The sequence below is a fragment of the Hakea prostrata genome, chromosome 11, assembly GCF_041222555.1.
Source record: "Hakea prostrata isolate BN-2017 chromosome 11, UWA_Hpros_2, whole genome shotgun sequence".
Lineage (NCBI taxonomy): Eukaryota > Viridiplantae > Streptophyta > Magnoliopsida > Proteales > Proteaceae > Hakea > Hakea prostrata.
Window position 1 is genome coordinate 9,430,104 of NC_142610.1, and position 5,429 is coordinate 9,435,532.

Consider the following 5,429-nt stretch of genomic DNA (forward strand, 5'->3'; position numbering starts at 1 on the left):
TTGTTTTTATTTTTTATTCTTATCTCTTTCCTGAAATGAATGTTAGATCTCTACATATTTATCAACCTTAGATATTTCAGTTTGGTGAATATCATACATGGTTTCTGTTATCTCACATAATTGAGAGTTATGGTTTAATCAACCCCTAACACTCATCTTCTGATTTTAGTTTCATACTTGCTTCTGTCATAGTTGAAACATATAAATGAAGTTGAATCATTATGTGCTGCATGAAGCTATGCATAATCAACAACTTGACATTTAATCATTTTGTCCCTGATAAATGTGCCCTAGATGAATCCAACTCTCGAAAATGTCTAACTTTTTTGAAAAGAAAAGATAAGAAAAATTTTTTTTTTCAACTATGGAGCCAACATATTTCTTTCCCTTATTTTCCCTTTAACAACAACAACAACAACAATAAGCCTTGTCCTAACTAAATGGGGTCGGCTACATGGATTCTTGCCCTCCAATCAGTTCTGTTCGAGGTCATGCTAGATACAAGGCCTAAGCTATACATATCCTTTCTCACCACTTCTCCTAAGGTTATCTTAGGTCTACCCCTAGCTCTTATAGTTCCTTCAATATGGATTATATTACTTCTCCGAACAGGAGCATTTATAGGTCTCCATTGAACGGTGCCACCCAAACGACTTCCTAAGCTATCACTATGGGAGCACCCACCCGACCAACTCTAATATGATTGTTTCTTATCTTATCCATCCTAGTTTTGCCACTCATCCATCTTAGCATATAAGGTTGAATCCATGAAAAAAGGTTTGGCTAGATTTTCCAGCGGCGCCGACCGCGCCCCCCTCCTCCTCCGGGCTGGGACCGGCAGCAAAACCTTGATGGAGTTCCTTATTTTCCCTTCATTCACTTTAAATCTCCCCAATGCATTGCACTTGGTCCAACATATTAACTATTACATCTCTTTTTTTGCCAAATAAACAGTCTTGTGTTCTAGTTATGAGAATTCAAATTTTATGCTTAGACACCACCATAAGAATATCTTGTCCTAAAACTGAGCTTTCTATAGTACTTTGCAGTACGTGATTTAAGGAAATCAAAAGAAAAAGCATGAACACAGGCTCAGTGTTTTATTAGTGCATCTATCTAACTACTATTATGGCAAGAGGCCAGCCACATAACATCTATCTTTGCATTTCACTTTGATTTGATTAAGAATGTTATGGTTAGAGGTCAGGGACAAAAGTGGCTCACTTTGATTTTTCCAAGCTACATATGCCAAATTCATGGTTGAATTTGGATGATTTGTACATGAGGTTTGAGAGATTTCGTATTAGTCCTAAACTTCTACAAAAACAGCATTAATCTATTCCTCCACTTCTTACCATCTTTTCTCGTCTTTATACATTTCAAATTTCTCTCATGAAACCAAGCCACTTTGCTGTTGAAAACTATAAATGAGTACAACTAGTGATGAGATGTAAGATTTCTTTGCTTTTCATTTTTTTTTTTCCTTGAAATTTCTTAGAGTTCATACTATTGGACACTTTCTTTTATGTATATTATTTGTGTCTTTTAAGTTCTTTCTTTTTTGACCACATTATGGAAAGCAGCCCCAACCACCCATGGGTGGGTTTGTGGGGGGGGGGGCGGGGGGGGGGAATTTGTTGGCCCCCCCCCGGAGCCCCCCCCCCTTTTTTTTTTTTTTTATGGAAAATCCTCCATACAACCAATGTATGGTTTCTTTACAGCTTAGAGAATGTTTCCCACTGGATCGCCTTAGAAACATTAAGCGTTTGGTTGCTGGATTCTATAGAATCTAGTTTTAATATGCAATCTAGGTGTAATAGAATCTGGTTCTCTAGAAATCAGATTAGCAATAGAGAAACTGTTTGGTTAGTCTGAGTTTGAGAATTATATCTATCTGAAAAATTATTTGGTTATGCTGAATCTGTAACTTGAATCTATTTGAATGCAGTGATTCCAACAGAAGGGGAGACGAACATATGGTTATTGTAACACGATAGTTTATCCCCAAACGTGCTGTGGCCACCATTTCTAGCTACATGAGGACTGTGTTGTTGGTGTAGGTGATGAAGATTAAGAGATGTCGCATTGGGGATCTCATCCAACAACATTTCAAGGTCGTTGTCTTCCTTCATGTTCTCATCAACTTTTTTTAGCACTGTTACCTTGAGCATGCAGAATATCGAAAACAAGGATTGATAAGAGTCAGCAAAAATTCAAAATCACAAACCTTTTATGAGAGTGACTGTCAGATTAGGGTATCAGTTTTGCTAATCTTGTGTTAACCATTGCAAGCAAAATTTGGATTTGTCATCTCTAGTTGACTTACATAAAGAATGAACATATTTCCAATTTTTAGGATCTTCAGATCGGGCTCTATTAAGCCTTTTGCTACTTTGTTGTGTTTTGTTTTGTGGCTTGACCTCTTGTTCTCTTTGGGTTGCTCTTTCATCTTGTAAAAGATAATACAAATGTGAATATGAATTGCTGCAGGTCCACACTTCCAAAGGAAATTCTAGGGTGCATCACTGGGAGTATACATTTATTGGAGGACTCTGTTAGGTTTGGCACAGTCTATCTCAGTCATGGAGATTGGTTACATTTCAAAAATGCAATTCTTCGAAGCTTTCTCTGCCATGGTTATGCTTGTGGAGAATGAACAAAATGAACTCTGTAGTTTTTACAGTAAGTCAAGCAATAGGGTTCACCATCTTCATTTGCCCGAGGCTAGAGGAAGGCACTGTTGGAGTTCTCCCCATGGCTGGTGTATTATTACAAGTAGTGATTTAGAGATCTATTTTCTAAATCTTTTACGAAGATCTCAAATCCAATTACCACCACAAACGATCTTTCAAGATCTTCACAATACTATGCGGATAGCACAAGATATCCGTGACAAATAGATAGAGTAAGTAGTGTTATGCTCAAGTCCATCATCATCAACTTCGGATAATAACTGAAGCAGTGGCAAGCTCAAGTCCACTGTCATCAACTTCGGATAATAACTACATAGTTATGGCAATATGTGTTGAGTCTTCTACTTTGGCATTCGCAACACAAGGAGATACAAGTTGGACCACTTCAAAAAATTGTCCTTATGGATTTATCGATCTTATATGTTCAAATGGTTGTACATAATTGTTGGAATATCTCTCTTAACAAGGGCATATTGGTCATTCTCTATTCAAGTAATTTACTTGTAATTTGTTTCCATTTAGAGGGGCATTTATGCCCTTTCTAGTGTTGTATAAATAAATACCTACTTTAGGTTTAAGGTTTCATAATAAGTCATTTGTAATCTACGTTGGGTTCTCTCTCTCTCTGAGGTGTGATTCTACTCTATCTCTTTTGCTCTCCGATTTGAGGTTTGGTGGTCAATTCCCTCTGTAATTCGATGTTGTTAGAGCCTTCATTTGGCTTCATGTTATTCGTGACGTGTTGTTGTTGTGCATTTCTAGCTGAGATCGTTCTATGGTGTTTTGGTTGTTATGCCATATCTTTTTGGTTGATCTCTTGAGGGTTCCTTCTTTGAGGAGTTGTATATGTTATTTGAGAGTTCCTTTATACCCAACTTTACATTGATTTAGTTATGCATAATATCTTGAGTTCATTGGACTTATATATCCTTGGATGTAGATCACTTGACCGAACCAAGTAAAATCGTTATCTCGTCTCTATTTTTATGTTTGATTCCGCTGTGCATATGAGGATTGTCCTAACATATTGGCATCAGACTTTTGGTTAGTAGTCACAATTGTTTGTTGTTTGTTACGTATATGCACTTGTTTCTCTCAATCATTTCTTTTTCGTTAATTTCTTGAATATTATGTCTCTATTATGCTCCTTATCTCAACCCCCCCCCCAATATGTATTAAGAATGTGGCCTTGGACCCCTCAAAACCAAGTTGATCTAGAAAAGCACTGAGAAGTTGAAAGTTGAAACCATGCATGTGGTGCTTTCTTAAGACCATATAAGGAGCATTGCAGCTTACGCACATAAGAATTGAAACATGTATCAACATACCTAAGGGGTTGTTGCATATAAACATCCTCAGTAAGGATCCCATGCAAAAACGCAGTACTATTGACGTTGAGTTGCCGAATCAGCTTTATGAGTGAGAGCCAATGAAAGATAAGTCTAATTGTTGTCGGTTTGACCATCGTGCTGAAAGTCTCATCATAATCCAACCCTATTCCTAAAGTGTACACCTTGGCTATCAAACAAGCCTTATGGTGTTCAATGGGAACCATCCGATTTGCATTTTGACCTAAAAAAACCACTTACAATCAAATCACACGACAATCTTGTAGAGGAGTGAGAATCCAAGTATGATTAGATCTAAGGGGCATTGCACTCATTGTCCATAGCCTAATGCCATAGAGGGATTTGGATGCCTGACAGTAGCAGGTGGGCTCCACATCACTAGATGCATTCACAAGCAAAAGGCATGGGATGCTTAGATGCAAAATAACTTTTTGGTAGTTTAGGGCCTTGGGTCCCATCTTGGGATCTAGTAGTCATGGGATGAACTCTCAACAGAGTGGGCCGTGACATAACCATATTATGTGGGCAGGGGCCTCAACAACAGCATCCGGCCCATTAGACTCCAAATGGGCATGTAAAGGTATAGATGAAGTGTCCACAGCAACAGAATTAACAGTCTTTATAGTCCATGTCAATTGTAGCTGCCACTTACTAATGCAGGATTGGTAGAGTGGTAGAGATCCGTACTTCTCAGTGGAGAGGTCATGGGTTTATCCTTGCAAACAACGTCTCCCCCCTGAGGATATAATCAAGGTGCGCACAAGTTGGCCTGGATGAACCTCAGCTTCCAAAAAAAAAATTTTTTTTTTAAAAATTATAGCTGCTATTTGATTCCCCCCAACCAAAAAAAAACTGCCAATTGTAAACGTTTAGGTCAATTGCACCTTTAGATATGGCAATCAATTGGATTATTCAGGTATATGGTGTTTCAAAAATCTGGTGCAAGAAAACGCAAATGGCAACCCGAGGGGTGGCGTAGTTGCAAAAGACAACACTTCCACGTAGGAGGTTAGAGATCAAATTCCCTCGGCCCGAGGGGTGAAACTTCACCTATATTAATTAAAAAGTTCTCTTGAGGAGATAGTTGAGGTGAACGTAAGTTGGTCCAGATGAATTTCAAATCCCAAATAAAATAAATAAATGCTTATTGGAATTAGTAAATCAAGGGTACGAGTAAGTTGACACGGATGAACCTCAAATCGGGAAGAAAAAAAGTTGTTAATGACAACTAGTAAAAATAAGGATCGAACTGATTAATTTGCATTTACATTGTGATGATATTGTAACACCATAGCACGACACATGTAATATGCTAAATAGATAGCTGAGTTAATCCTTACAAAGCAATCATTTTAAATCTCAGCTTTCTATTTAGTATATTACACGT

The 5,429-nt window shown here is 37.8% G+C and overlaps 1 pseudogene; it reads left to right on the plus strand.

The window, feature by feature from the left end:
• The first annotated feature begins 2,476 nt into the window (after positions 1-2,476).
• LOC148999974 (uncharacterized) lies at positions 2,477-3,135 on the plus strand (annotated as a pseudogene).
• Positions 3,136-5,429: the final 2,294 nt, after the last annotated feature.